This window comes from Ptychodera flava, chromosome 15, assembly GCF_041260155.1.
Source record: "Ptychodera flava strain L36383 chromosome 15, AS_Pfla_20210202, whole genome shotgun sequence".
NCBI lineage: Eukaryota > Metazoa > Hemichordata > Enteropneusta > Ptychoderidae > Ptychodera > Ptychodera flava.
This window is the reverse complement of record NC_091942.1, coordinates 40,947,874-40,964,381: the sequence shown is the minus strand read 5'-3', so window position 1 is coordinate 40,964,381 and position 16,508 is coordinate 40,947,874. Positions and strand designations below refer to the sequence as shown.

The 16,508-nt window shown below is 36.5% G+C and overlaps 1 long non-coding RNA gene across 2 annotated transcripts; it reads left to right on the top strand.

Annotated features, from left to right (window-relative positions):
• Positions 1–4,607: 4,607 nt before the first annotated feature.
• On the top strand, positions 4,608–9,228 carry LOC139152183 (uncharacterized). Of its 2 annotated transcripts, XR_011556589.1 has the most exons (3): positions 4,608–5,001; positions 7,684–7,828; positions 8,143–9,228. It is a non-coding gene; the product is annotated as an uncharacterized lncRNA (long non-coding RNA). The 2 variants fall into 2 exon arrangements; XR_011556588.1 differs by lacking the exon at positions 4,608–5,001 and having other exon boundaries at positions 6,080–7,828.
• Positions 9,229–16,508: the final 7,280 nt, after the last annotated feature.

Here is a 16,508-nt window from a genome sequence, read left to right as displayed (position 1 = left end):
TAATGAAGCTGACAACTTAGTATTTTATCAAGAACATTCTTTAGTCATTTTATAATTCCTTATTTGAATGCAATCTTTCTTTAATGTTCTTTAAGTTTCAATGTAATCTTTCTGATAGTTTATTTAATGTTTACCATGCTACAAAATGTGTTTGCTAGAGACCCAAGCTGCTACATTCCATACCCAAGCTGTTATAATCCATACCCAAGCTGTGGAGATACTATCAGTCTTAATACACTAGCCAATGACAGTACATTCATAAATCATGTGACAAGTCATGTGACAGTAATTAACCAATCAGACGAACATTAGCATGGGTACAAGCACTTATAAGTGAAGGGTATAAATGACCCAACTTAGGCTTTGGAAGGTAGATTGAGCTAGAGCTGGACCTTAGCCAGAGACTGCAATAAAGAAGTCCTGCTGTAAAGTTACACCCGTGTCAGTGTCTGTAAATGTAGAAGCAAGGGCCAACGCTACCACTTCATGACATGGTGGCAACACTATGATGTGTTTGTGACATCTTCAAGAAAGTAAAAGGCAACATGAAAATGGGCTTTCCTCAGTGAACATTGTTACTACCATGGGCTTCCAGCACTTTACGTTGTCTTTTACAAATGACAATTTTCTCATAAACATTTTCATATCACTTAAACGGTACTAATAATCAGTGACTCATTTATCATTTACAAAAAAACACAGTTTTTTTTCAGGAGAAAAAGGGAGGTGTAATGAAGCTGACAACTAGTATTTTATCAAGAACATTCTTTAGTCATTTTATAATTCCTTATTTGAATGCAATCTTTCTTTAATGTTCTTTAAGTTTCAATGTAATCTTTCTGATAGTTTATTTAATGTTTACCATGCTACAAAATGTGTTTGCTTGAGACCCAAGCTGCTACATTCCATACCCAAGCTGTTATAATCCATCCCGTACGAAAGTTACAAGGTTGCCCCAACAAACTGCAACGTAGTGTAGACTTTGTGACATCCTTGCTAAACCTGCCAGATACTGACTTAGAAGTTGCCCATCTTTGTAACAACCCTCACATGATATCTACAAGAATCTGGCTACCCAGCGAAATGTCAACTGTGGTGTACCATGGTCAACAAGGTATTTGATGGTTTTTGATGTTTGACCATGAACTACCATGGTCGGCAATGATATGAGACCACAGTAGGCATTCCAATACTATGGTCTACCACAGTTAACCACGGTCTATCATGGTGACCTGTTTATGGATATAAGCCACCATGGTTGACCATGGTATTTGATGACTGATTGTATTTATGACCATGGTTACCGATGGTCAACTATGGTTGACCATGATATTTGATGACTCATAGTAGTTTAATATTGATGCCCAATTTTCTTGATGATCATATTGATAATAGGCTGTATGTATATACACTCCTATATTAACATAGTTGAATCTCTTGACATCATTCACAGTTGTTAGAGAGAATTAATGTCGTTGCCCGGGAAGCTTAGACCAATTTGCTGTATTCTCGTTCATGTCAGAAGACTGTGGACAAATATCGAGCTGAATTTCTTGGAATTATTGACATGGAGGGCATGAAAGCACTGCGGCAATGGCAGGAAGTTAAGACTATCTCAGTCTCACTCAATATTTGCCTTGAAACATGATATCAACATAGGCAAGGTCATAGGTCCATTGTCATTGGACCTTTGACCCTTTACCATGATGTCACATGTCATAAAGCAATGCATTTGATTGGCTCATTTGAAGCAGCCATCTTCAAAATTCACTTCAAATGGATTGTCTGTTCAGTGAACAACTGGAAAAGTAGCTGTGTTTTTAACATCGATTTTGGGAGAAATTTTGGATTTTTTTGCTCATCGAACATTCAGGGAAACACTCAGAAGATGTTGGAGGATGATCTTTGATATAATCTGAAGGGCTTGGCTGTTATTGCAGTGGACACTATAATGGAGGCTAAGTTTGCTGATCCTTAAGCGAGTCTGTCAAGTTATAATGACACCAGTCAGGGATCACTGGTGTTTTGCAGAGTTTTGGTGAGGTTTATACCAAGATTTTTTCCGTTCTGACAATTTTCAACCCAAGGTTTTGTTTCAAAAACCATCAAATACCATTGGTTGGTGATCATGGTTGACCAAGGTTAATAACATGGTCAACCATGTTTCATGCCCATGGTCAACCATGGTTAACCATGGTTAACTACCTTGGTTTACCATGGTTGACCATGGTTGGTGACCATGGACAACCATGGTAATTTGTGCAATTTAACAAACATGGTTGACCACGAACTACCAAGGTTGACCATGGTCATATGACCATGAACTAACATGGTGGTCCATGTTAGACCACCGACACTTTCGCTGGGGCGTGACCTTGTGCAATCCTTGTACAAAGTCCATCTTGCTTGTATGATATTCAGGCAGGGCGTATAGAGATTACATAAGGATGTGTGAGCCTTCAGTTCATAATATAAGATTACCTGGTGAGCTGGCAAAATGTTAGATCATGACAATACTGAGATATTTCAGTTGGAAAACAATTGTTTGTAGTTTTTTCTAAATTCTTGAAATATTCTGTCTTTTGTAACAAACACAATTACATTTTAAGCAAAAAAAATACTTATTACAAAGTAACAGTTCACTTTTCATCCAGTGACATTCATGAACCTATAGTTGCAGCAAATTATTTTTATCAAAAAATGGGGTTTTTTTTCAGAAACATAAAATTGACTGTCATGCTACAGAAATATTTTGAGATCTTTTTGTTATATTTTGAACAGGGGTATTTTAATACTGAACCATCAGATTATAAATGTTAATGGTAGGTGCATTGCCACCTACAACACAGATTCATTAGTTTTACAAAACTTGGCTGTCCTGATCGAGTCTCTTTCACATGTATTTGGAAATTTACTTCTATGCCAGGGGCTCATCTGCACCTGTTTACATAAACATACACTTTTACCTTATACAACTGACGGGAATAACAAATGTGTTTCAACCACAGCAAAGTTTACATTTTACAGCTACATTCACAAATGTTACACTTTTCACAGTAATTTGAAGATACTGGAAGAAAAACACCACACCTGACCAAAGCGACTTCTACCACATGAGACCTGCAGACTGCCATTATTGTTTACATCAAATCTAAGACTATAAGTCCAGTGGTCCGATGATGTTATACATCATGTGAATGTTTCTTACTGATTGGCCCGAATGAAACATGTGATATGCCTGTTATCTCTAATTCTGCCAAATCAACTACATGAACAAAACAACTACAATCAACCTGATCAATCTGGATGACATCAGCAATCATATGAATGTTTCTTACTGATTGGTCCAATTAGTCCTGTTTCAAAATGACCAATATTACACGTCCTGCACACATGTACTGCATACTCTGATTGGTTAATCCGCTTCTCTAAGGTCCACTTTCGGAGCAGTCATTGGAGGGACCTCATGTGTTAGGTCCCATTATTATGTATTATTCAATTTACAGCTTCCTGATTGGTTAATATGTTGTTCCGGTCCTCCAGTGTTCACTGCCTCATTATGCAATGTCCCATGTACTTTTGGATGATGCCTGCACTTGGTCGCAGCCCGATCCCAGTATATGAAGAAAGGTACTCATGCCGAGTATTTGTCAAAATATCTAGTTAGATTTGACCTTGTTGGAGAGTTCCTTCACTATTCATGGCATTTTATGTGATACTGTGAATTATACATGAATTAAATATTGTCAGGAGAAATTTTGTCCTTTTGCCTGCACGAGTTGGTTGAAATGAGCTACTGACGTCTGAAACCGTTGTGTAATTTTTGTTACGTAATGCCTTGAAGCTCTATTGTTTCCTCTTGTCATTCACAGGCCTCACTGTTGTCGATGCGGCCAATGTCCCCGTCAAATAAAAATGAAAATGAAAAGCATGAACTTTGTACGTAACCAACAATTGGAAAACAAAGAGCCAACATGCCTGTTTAATGCTAGATTTGGTTCAAGTCGACGAATTTAAAAAAATAAAATCATTTATAATAGTTTCTCTTGTGTCTCTCCAATTTCGTACAAACCTATTCGGAATTTGGTAGCCCAGGCCATGTTTTCCCCAGCGATTGAATGCGCTACCTTTGAGTCTGCGCAGGATAGTGAGTTAGTTTCTGCCGGATTCACCTCCAGGTGAAACTCCCCTGCATATCGCATCATCGCATCCACTCCACTCACGCACGCGTTTCACATGAAAGCAAAATACATATTGTTGCGTTCACTCCACTCAAACATTAACAAATCACAGACTTGAACCGAGTCTACTGAATGCATAAAGGGACAGGGATAAGTAAAAACATGGAAATTTAGCGCATGAAGGTTTGTCGGGCATTTTTCGTTGTAACTTTTGGCCGATCCGTGAACATCACGAATAACGTATTACTTCAGCGGTAGCCAGGAAGGATGTGGGACATTGCATAATGAGGTAGTGAACACTGGAGGACCGGACCTACACATTAACCAATCAGGGAGCTGTAAAGTGAATAATACATAGTAATGAGACCCAACGCATGAGGTCCCATCAATCAGTGTAACGCAAATGGACTTTAAATTACCAGATGAACCAATCACTGATGTTGGTACATATGTCATGGACCTGACATATGAAACAGGACTAATGAAACACGTGATGTGCTCTGTTATCTTTGGTGGCAAATCAAATAAGCTACCGTTGAAATATACTACATCTGCTTCTAGGCTCTGCTGCGTTTGAAGTACTACTTCATTGTTACAATTGGATAATATTTTCTCGTTGACTGATATTTAATTGGCTTCAAACAAGTTTGCTCTCGTGTATTGGTGAATTGAAGAAACATGGAGTGTTCAGACTGTTTCTTTCATCGTTGTCACTGAGGACAAATGTATAAAGGTCGGGGAAAAATACCGGTACAGCATAGCATGGAAATTTTGTGGTAATTTAAACAGCGTTATTTTCGCGCCATATCAAAGAAATTAGGTAAGTGTTGTCTTCTGCAATTTCCCTTTATAGAGATAGCTTTAAGGTTGCAGTATCGGCTGGGTTTTGGAGAACTGTTTACACATTTAATCAAATGAAACAACAATTGACCCCATCAGTGATCAGACTGTCTCTATAATCATATTCTGTGCCCAGTATTTCCGAAAACGTCAGGTTGAAAGTGCAAGCTAGAGCAGTGCAGTCTTGTGTTAAATACATTACACTCGATAATGAACAGGAATAAAATCCCATGTACATTTTAACCTATTGTGGTTGTAGGGCTTCAGTAACATCAGATCATTGTGAAGGTCGATCAGCTTACAATTCTCCACATTTCAAGCATGATCATTTGATTCAATGTTGCGTTAAGTAGTATGGTTGAGAATTCATACTGTGCGTCATCCAGAATTTCATTATGCAGAAAACATTCTGCACCTCATGAGTGAATTCAATGTATTTCTCAACGTACATTGTGAGCGATTATCTCCTTCCAAATCTGAGAACACATATCCACCTGATGTTATGTAACAGTCACCTACAAACTAACCTTGCATTTATGACTGCTTGTCAATGGTTGTGAAGTGAAATATGGCTGTCAGCTTACTATTGTAAACTTCAAAGAAAAAAGATTTCCATTAATATAAACAAATCCTCTGTCTTTATTTTTCAATAAAAAACCAAGCCATGATGAATTTTGAAAATAAATAATCTTGGTAGTAATTAAGAATCTTTCAGACTGTGTATATTATTGCAACACTATGAAGACCTAGAGGGAAGGTTGGTTCAAATATGCATGGTTGTTTGTGAAAACCTGACCAAAAAAATTGTGCTCATTTAATTACAATGGAGACTGCTAGTTGTATTGTAAAAACTTTCCACTGCAAAAAATTTTAGGACTCTGACACTTGAAGACTGTTTTTTTAAATTATCAAGGTTTTATGTTTCATGCATGATTTCCATTCTTTTGCTCACGTGCTTACACACATGAGCATATGTCACAGCGATGTCTGTCTGTCTGTCTGTCTGTCTGTGTGTCTGTCTGTCTGTTGGTCTGTGTGTCTGTCTGTCCGTTGGTCCGATATCTCAAAAACGGCTTATCAGATCACAATCAAATCTGGTATATATATCCAGTTAGCAAATGGCAAGAACTGATTAGTTTTTTGTGGGTGTGGCTTGCATACATTTTGCTCATTTGCATAATTAATGGTTTTAGAAAAAACTGATATATATTAAAAACGATTACACACAATTTGATGAGATTTGCTACAAATGTTGATCACACCAAGATATATCAGCAGTGGAAACCATAAAGGGGTGACATGAAAGGTAAATGCTAATTTGCATATTTAAAGGCGCCCTTCTCAATCCCAGGTTCTCGCATTAGCGAATGTGTCAATAGCCCATTAACAGTTTGTCATTCTTTTGTTTTCCATTGAATATTTCATCAAGTAACTAATATTTATATTAGATAAATCTGATAATTGAGTGGGGGCTTTAATGAACTTTCCTAACTAGGGATATATGTCTGATTTGACTCGATCAAAATTAACCAAACTTGGTATGTATATTAAAGATACTATGATTTAACATTATTGAAAGTCATTAAGCGTTTTAACTTCAGCCAATACCTAATTTGCATATTTCATGAACTTTGTTAATTAGGGATATATCTTTGAAATGACTGGACCAAAGTTGATGAAACTTGCTACAAGTATTGAAGCTACTATGATACAACATTTTTTAAAGTCATTAAGCATTTTTACTTCAGCCAATTCCGAATTTGCATATTTAATGAACTTTCCCAATTAGGGATATATATCTGAATTAACTTGATTGTAGTTGTTGAAACTTGCTATAGACATCAAAGATACTGTGATATAACATTATTAAAAGTCAAAAGACATTTTTACTTCAGCCAAAACCTAATTTGAATATTAAATGAATTTTCATAATTAGGGATATTTATCTGAATTGACTTGATCAAAATTGATGAAACTTGCTATGTACACTAAAGACACTATAATACAATATTACTGAAAGTTATTAAGCATTTTCTCTTCAGCCAATTCCTAATTTGCATATTTAATGAGCTTTTCTAATTAGAGATATATAGTATATCTGAATTGACTTGACCAAAGTTGACAAAATTTGCTACACATATTGCAGATACCATTATACAACATTATTGACAATCATTTAGCATTTTTACTTTAGCCAATTCCTAATTTACACATTTAATGAACTTTGCTTATTAGGAATATATACCGGGATTTACTCGATCAAAGTTGGCAAAACATGCTATGTACATTGATGATTATACCAGGCACTAGGTTAAAACAATATTGAAAGTTATTTCACATTTTCATGTCAGCTAATTTATTTGTATATCTAATGAGCTTTCACAGCTCACCATATATGGCTTGAAGGACTTGGCCAACGGTAAGAACACTTGCTATATAAAGTGGTGATACAATAAGAGCAGTCAAATAACTTTCATATTTTTATTTCAGCTAATTACATATTTGTATACTTCATGACCTTTTAGAATTGATCGGCGTTGATTATTGTTCATTATGTTGATCATAATAATTTCAATGAAGTTGCAAACATGTGGCAAAGATTCAAATCTACACATCACATCAATATATATGAAACACGTGAGCATTTTCAGTTCATATCTAGTTTTCAGGAGACAGGAAAACTCTGAGGCTGAATGAGGCAACCTCAAACAGCAATGAATCAATGTCACACATGGGCAGAGGTCGAAGGTCACCAAAACCAAACCAGTAATACACCAATCAAGGAATCACACTGCCTGTGAAAACTGGTAAGAAATGGAGTGCAAAAGGCAAAAAGTGCAACTTTTAAGTTCATCAATAACAGCTGCTTTATTGATCAAACAAAATTTTGTATCAATCAGGGTCATTGTGCATGTAGATCTACACAAGGGGACCAATTTCATGGGGTTCTAATGCAATGTATGAATATTAATAGGCATAGTAAGTTCAACTATTTTCAAATTTTAAACAAACAGTGGCTGTTACCAGTCAAGATGAAAAAGCAGAGGTTGTTCCTTGTACTCCTGCACTGGACAAAGGTTTTATTACTCATCATTTACGTTCCAAATTTCTGTCGTTTCAGCTTTCATCGACAAAAAATATCAAACTGACAGAGTGTACCAAATTTCAACAATGTCATCAATGATTAATGTGCTCAAGCAAGACAATGCAGAAGGAGAAAAACAGATAAATTGGCGAGCCATAATTCCACCGAGGAAAAATTTCAGTAATTTGTAGATCTATGGGACTTTTGACGCTACTGTACCGTGTGTTTTATTTCAGTCAATTTGACTTCAATCATGACAAACTACATCACTGGCATAAATGTGTGCTTTGTAAAATTCACTCTTTTTGTCTACAATTTTGTGCTGTCATTATAACTTCTAGCTTACTTAAACTTAAATGAGTTGCTTTGTAATGATAGGTTTTTAACTAATGAGAAAAGCACTGTTTTATGCTTTGTATTCATTTTTTTATTTGCAAAGGTAAATTACATTACGAGTCATACTGCCGCAAATTTTTGATATTGCAGTTGCATAGTTTACATGAAGAAATATTTTTGTAGCTGACAATGATATGATAGTAAGATGTTAACTTCAAAGAATCTGATTCAAATACCAACCTGATATAATTACTTCAGCCTGTTAATATGTTGAGAACTGTATGACATTGATAGTTAGAATTCTGAGTTTTCTAATTATGAAATAGAGGCATCTCAAATTTTACCAGGAACATAGAAACAAGTGCATGCAACAAATACCTAAATGATAGTAATTTTTATGATGAAGAAGGCTTCATAATTTTTATATTTTACATTCACAAAATGTAATTGCTGTTACCAAACTCGTGTTTAAAAAACGAGACGAGTATGATTATAATAATTTTTACATTTCCATGATTTAATCAATATAAACCTATCCTTCACCTTATAATGTATTGCATTCATACATATATATTTATCATGTGTAAAAGGAAAGTATGTCAGGTTTTTTAATGTATTGACAAATTGGTCCTGAATATCCTTCACTTTTGAGCATAATTTAAGGCTGGACGATTGACAAAAGTTATTTCAACTTTCAATATAAGCTTTGTCTCTCATTTTTGTAGTGTTATTCACGTACACTGCTATTCCTTTTCATTTTAGCAATAAATAAGTTCTTTCATCCTACATTAGGTCTTATCTGGTTCATGATTAAGAACTTGTACTTGACTGTTGTGGAATGTATGAGTGACACTGTCCCTAAGTGGTAAGACTTTTCAAACATAACTTATGCATACACCTGTGCAGTATTAATGTGCAAGTATAACCATCACTACAGTTTGGTAAAGGAAGGAAGATGAGGATGCACTTGTGATGGTTCAATATACTGCTAAAATGCCTGCAGAAATATTGGTATTATCCCCAAATTAATGGAATGGGTGGGGGGAGGGGGGAAGGAGGATATGGAGAACTGTTATGTAACATTATCCAATCTCTGTACAAAGATTGCCATAGGCGATAAAGGGAGTCTCCAAGGTTCAGACAAGGTAAAGTCTACAAGCTTCTGACAAAGTTGGCACCAGTTCTAGCCATTCCCATGAATACCAACCATGAATACCATTCTAGTAACCTCCTTGTAACAAAGTTGTAAGACAAATAATGTTGCAAACTTGCACCATTATCTTGTCACAACCTGGTAGCTTTTGTACGTGATACCCAAGCTGTGAAGCTACTATCAGGCATGATATGTAGGAGGCATCATGGGCCAGTGGCTAGAGCAGTGGACTCACGATCACAGGATGGTGAGTTCGAGCCCCGGAATGGCCATGGTGTTGTGTCCTTGAGCAAGGCACTTTATTCCTCATTGCTCCTCCCCACCCAGGAGTGATGGGTACCTGGTAGGACAGTGGTTGTAATGTGTGTGTTTAGCTCTGCTGTGCTTATTGGCTGCACATGTGAGCTGTAGTTTGCTCCCCAGGGAGTTGAGTGGTATCATATTAGGTCCAGTGACCAGGGGTAATAATACAACCATTTTCAGGAATAGAGCGCGAAGCCACTGCAGTGAACTGCAATAAAACTGCTTACACTAATTAGTTTCAGCTGTAGCCGTGGCCACTTTGGTGTTGAACAAGGCTACTTGATAAAGACCAAAAAGTCTGCTTGTACAAAGGCAAAAAAAGCTCTGTCTGAGGCTCAAGTTGTAAATGAGAGTTTAAGATTGGCACCCTGTGTTCAAGATTAAGATACAATGTAACATTACTATGCACTGGTCCATGTACAAATCTTTTTTATTTCAACTTCCCAGACAAACTGTCTGCATTGGACATACAATGTTGTCGACTTTGCTAGCTGGCTACAGCTGAAACTAATTAGTGTGATCAATTTTATTGCAGTTCACTGCAGTGGCTTCGCGCTCTATTACTGAAAATGGTTGTAATTGTAAAGCGCCTTGAGCACATGTACTTGTGGATATGTGCGCTATATAACCCAATATTATCAGTCTTAATACACTAGCCAATGACAGTACATTCATAAATCATGTGACAAGTCATGTGACAGTAAAGAAATCATGTGACAAGTCATGTGACAGTAATTAACCAATCAGACGAACATTAGCATGGGTAAGCACTAGTGAAGGGTATAAATGACCCACCCAACTTAGGCTTTGGGATTAATTGAGCTAGAGCTGGACCTTAGCCAGAGACTGCAATAAAGAAGTCCTGTAAAGTTACACCCGTGTCAGTGTCTGTATATGTAGAAGCAGGGGCCGACGCTACCACTTCATGACAGTTGGCCACCATAATGGATTTATGCAAATCAACAAAGTGCCAATGCAAATCATTGCATCTCAAAAATCGTTTGTTCATGCCAAAGAAATATACTTTTAACTTAAAATCACTGAAATAGCTTGTTTAATACATGGTTTTTGACCAAAAATGTATTTTGTAGGAATTTTGGCCGCCATATTGGAATTATGCAAATTAATGAAGTGCCTATATAAAACAGTTTACCTCCAAAATGATTCCCCAGGCCAGATTACTAGTGTCAGACCCTGAAATCACTGAAATAGCTTGTTTAACATGTGATATATGGCCAATTATGTTATTTTGTCGGATGGTTGGCCGCCATATTTGATTTATGCAAATTAGGCATATTTCTTCAAGGTAGATTTGAGTAAACTTTTAATATGTTTTTCTGGGTACCTCTCTAAAATTTATTCTGAAGAAAAAATTCTGTTGCAATTTGTGGTGGGTCTAACCCTATTTTGACTGGACTACAAGGTAGTAAATAGCTCACCTACTTTACATTTCCTGTCAACTGGCCATTGTAGTTCTTTATGTAAACACAGTCAATAACAAGGGATGGAAAATTTGATATCCATGGGATGGAAGTGTAGAAGATTGATGAGGTAGCATAATTTTTTACCTGATCCTTTGTACATTATTTTTCTATGAAAGCCCATAAGGGACATTTTTTGTGAGGAAAAAAATTATTATCTCGTGCGCATGAGATAGTATCTTGTGCGCATGTGAAAGTATCTGGTGCACACCAGATAGTATCTTGTGCGCACCAGATACTTTCTCGTGGCCACGAGATAGTTTCTTGTGCGCACATGATATTATCTGGTACACATGTGATACTATCTCGTGGCCACAAGATAGTATTTGGTGCGCATGTGATAGGAAGTTTCTTGTGTGCACGTGATAGTATCTGGTGCGGACGTGCTAGTTATTGAACCTTCTAAATCCGAATTTCTGATTGGTCATTCGTAGGCCATATTGGTTTTCTTCTATGTTTCTTAAGCATTGACAGCAAATTTTGAACAAATATTGAACTTTTTTCAACCTCTTGTTTACCATCTGACTGAGCGTTTTGCTCTGCCTTTATGCTGAACAAAGTAAAGACGGTAAACAATGGGGACTGTAGAGTTTGTGTTAGTTTATTTTTGCCAGAGCAAATCGGATGTTGATAATTGCATCTCATCAAGCTTGCATCTAATTGACAGTTCAATTTATTCACCTGGTCACACTTTGCTGATTTGAAGGTTAAACCTCTTTCTTGTTCTCCTTTTGCAATTCAATGAGTAGCAATCACCCTAATAGGGCTCAAGAATGATTATACTGAAGGAATGTCATCTCCTCAATCACTTTTTAGTCCCGACGGACACCGTCCGGGGGCACTTATAGGTTTTGTCATGTCCATGCGTGCGTTCGTGCGTCCGTCTGTGCGTGCGTCCGTCTGTGCGTCCGTCCGTCCGTCCGTTCACGCAGATATCTCAGACATGCTCTGGTCAATTTCTTTTAAACTTTGCACAAGGATTATGTGAGTACCCTACCCCATACAGACACATGCGCTATTTTGCGGGTTGCGGGTTGCGGGCTGCGGGTTGCGGGCATAAAAAAATGCGTGATTTTCGGTATCATTTTCGCTAGTAGTTAGAATAAATGCTAAAATAGTATCTAGATGTATTTGTTTATGGAATAAAAGCCGTGAACTTCTTGAATAATGCCGTTATTTCGGCTTACATCTGGTAAAGCGCCACCAACGTCAGAATAGTCCATTTCCCATCCAACATTCGCCGTTGCACAGCGCACTGCCGATCGAAGCTTTCGAAATGCAAAGTAAGTTTCGGATCGTTGACAGCAGAGATGAACTGGGAGATGAACTTCAGATCGTTGTAACTCGGCCTAATAATTTGTTACTTTTTCATAGAATGCCATGCCCTTCTCACACTTCAGATTAGTTCAACCGCCGATAAAAGCACAATTTTCAGAATCGTTTTCAATGCCGTTTAAAATTATTTTATTGTGGTGAACACGATAATAGTCCTAGGAAACTTTTCATAGTCACGCTGGATCAAATGCATATGGAGCGACTATCATACTGCAGGTGCAAGTCATAGAATACGTTCATGATATTAGGAGATACACAATTATTGAGAGCTGCAGAACACAAACTCATCCAAGAATATTCCTATTAGATCGATTCCTGAAAATAAGTCAACGCACCGGCGTGTTTTTCCCGCTCAAATTCTCGCGTAAAATGTTAGCGGAATGTCGTTCTCTGCGGTCGCGACCTCGGTTGAACCGAAACGGCAAAGTAAGCTAAGTCCATTGTCGTACGTCTTTTTCTTTTTAAAGATTTCTTGAAAAACACTTCTACGCTTTTTTTTTTGAAGTCAAATCTTTCCTTACACATTGCATTTAAGTAGGCATTGTTTAATTTTCTGTATGGCACTGTTGCCCTAGAACCGAATTGTAAATAGATGCATTACAAAGAATTTACTTCCTATGGCCTGATACTAGAAATGTAACAATTTTCATTCCGCGATAAAAAAGTGGCGACATTTCCGAGGCCAAATTTTTTTTGTCAGTCTGGTATTATTTCTCACTCACATCCATGGCAAGAAAGAAAAGTGATTTCAGATCCCAAATTATTTGTAATGGCCAGGCAGCTCGAAATAAATAAATTGGTCCTCGGAATCGCCGCTGTTAGTTTAGCAGATTTTGATTTTTTTCAGAAACATGACGTATTTTCACCCACTTGGTGGTCTGTCATAGCATCTTTAGTCCAAAAAATCAAGTTTACAGTATATATGTTTTCAACAGCCTTCAAATGTACAGTATTATGTTAAAATACACCATATAGTTGTGTTTCATCAATTTTAACCATCTTGACCTGATGTTGAAATATGGACTTGGCAGGAAAAGGGATACTGTACGATAGACCTGATCATGATTATTGATAATAGACACCTTCTAAAGATTTTATTTCTTATATAAAATGCCATATTACATATATTAGAAATCTAGCCATTTTTCTAAAAACCCGCAGCCCGCAACCCGCAACCCGCAACCCGCAGCCCGCACTTTAGCAGATACCATACAGACACATGTCGATTTGTTTCACAATGCGATCAAATTTGGCCATGCTAGAAGACTTTTTAGCTTACACCTCCATAGACTCCCATGTATAAGGCAGTTCTCCATAGACTCCCATGTAATAAAAATTTAGTTTCTCATCGTATTCATATCGCAAAAATGATACAGTGACACAGTTTTTAGTCCCCACAGATGAAGTCCAGGGGGCTTATAGATTGGGTCATCTCCGTCCGTTCGTCCATCCGTTCGTCCATCCGTTCACACCGATATCTCAGATATTTTGACAAAATGTCACGTGACCTCGGTGACCTTTGACCTCAAATATACATATTTGTCCATAACTCAGTAACCACAAGTGGTACACCCTTCATATATGGTATGATGAGGGACCTTATGACGCCACATACTGTACCTCATTAATTATGTGCATATCTAATTTTGAGCAAGCCAATAGAGCTGGATGTCTGATTTTCGGTATATAGGGATAACTATAGGATAGTATTTTTTTGACAAAATGTCATGTGACCTCGATGACCTTTTACCTAAAATATACGTTTATGTCAATAAATAACCACAAGTGCTATGTCCTTTATATTTAGTAGGATGGGAGACCTTATGACAACACACGCTTTACCTCATTAATTATGCACATATCTAATTCTGGGCAAGCGAATAGAGCTAGAAGTCTGATTTTTGGCATACAGGGATTAATTAGCAATACAATTTTTTTTTGAAAATGTCACGTGACCTCGATGACCTTTGACCTTAATTATACATATATATATGCATAACTCAGTAACCACAAGTTCTATACCCTCCAATTTTGATAGGATATTAGACCTTAAGATGTCACATCTTGTACCTCATTTATTATGCACATATGTATTTCTTGGCTGGCCAATACAGCTAGAGGTCTGATCTTTTTTCCCGATTTAGAACCATAACTTAGACATGCCTCATGTGTTTCAAATTGGGAACAACGATAAAGACCTATGTGCCCATAGATCTCAACATATACACTCCAGTGACACTTCTTAATGACCACATTTCCCTGCCCCATCAAGACTAATACTCCTATTACAAGTGGGGACTATGTCATTGTCAATGACTTGTTCATGTACGGAGCCATAACTCAGACACATCTCAACCGATTTTATTCAAAGTTGGTACAAGGACATTGACCTATATCATACATATGCACGTCAATTTGTTTCACGATATGATCCAATATGGCCGCATGGCAGCCATTTTGTTTCAATTTTTTCATGTATGGAGCCATAAATCATGCATGTTTCGTCTGTGTTGACACACGTGAGCATATGTCGCAGCGATGTCTGTCTGTCTGTGTGTCTATCTGTCTGTCTGTCTGTCTGTCTGTGTACTCAATATCTCAAAATCGACTCAAAACATCAGAATCAAATCTTGTACATAGATTCAGTTTGCAAATGGCAAGAACTGATTAGTTTTTGGTGGGTGTGGCTTGCTCACTTTTTGCTCATTTGCATAATTAATGATTTTAGAAAAAACTGATATATATTGACAACAACTGCACACAATTTGATGAGATTTGCTACAAATGTTGATCACACCAAGATATATCAGCTTTGAAAGATATTAAGGGGTGACGTGAAAGATAATTACTTATTTGCATGTTTAATGAAATTTCCTAATTAGGAGTATATATCTGAATTTACTTGATCAAAATTGACGAAACTTGGTATGCATATTGAAGATACTATGATTTAACCTCATTGAAAGTCATTAAGCATTTTTACTTCATCCAAATCCTAATTTGCATATTTAATGAATTTTTGAAATTAAGGATATATATATATATTTGAAGTTACATGACCAAAATTGATGAAACTTGCTATGTACATTAAAGATACTATAATAGAACATTATTAAATGTCATTCAGCATTTTTACATCAGCCAATTCCTAATTTGCATATTTAATGAACTTTCCTAATTAGGGGTATTTATCTGAATTGACGAGACCAAAGTTGATGAAAGTGGCTATGTACATTAAAGATACTATGATAGAACATTATTGAAAGTCACTAAGCATTTGAACTTTAGCCAATTACTTATTTGCATATTTAATGAACTTTCATAATCAGGGATATTTATCTGTATTGACTAAACCAAAGTTGACAAAACTTGCTATGTACATTAAAGATGCTACGATACGACATTATTGAAAGTCATTAAGCATTTTTACTTCATCCCGCTCCTAATTTGCATATTTAATGAATTTTTGAAATAAGGGATATATATTTGAATTTACATGACCAAATTTGATGAAACTTGCTATGTACATTAAAGATACTATTATGTAGGCTAACATTATTGAAAGGCATTAAGCATTTTTGCTTCAGCCAATTCCTAATGTGTGTATTTAATTAACTATCCTAATTAGGGATATATACTTGGATTTATTTGATCAAAGTTGGCATAACATGCTATGTACATTGATGATTATACCAGGTTATACCAATATTGGAAGTCATTTCATGTCAGCTAATTTATAGTTTGCATATCTAATGAGCTTTCAAAGTTTGGAATATATAGTTTGAAGGACTTGA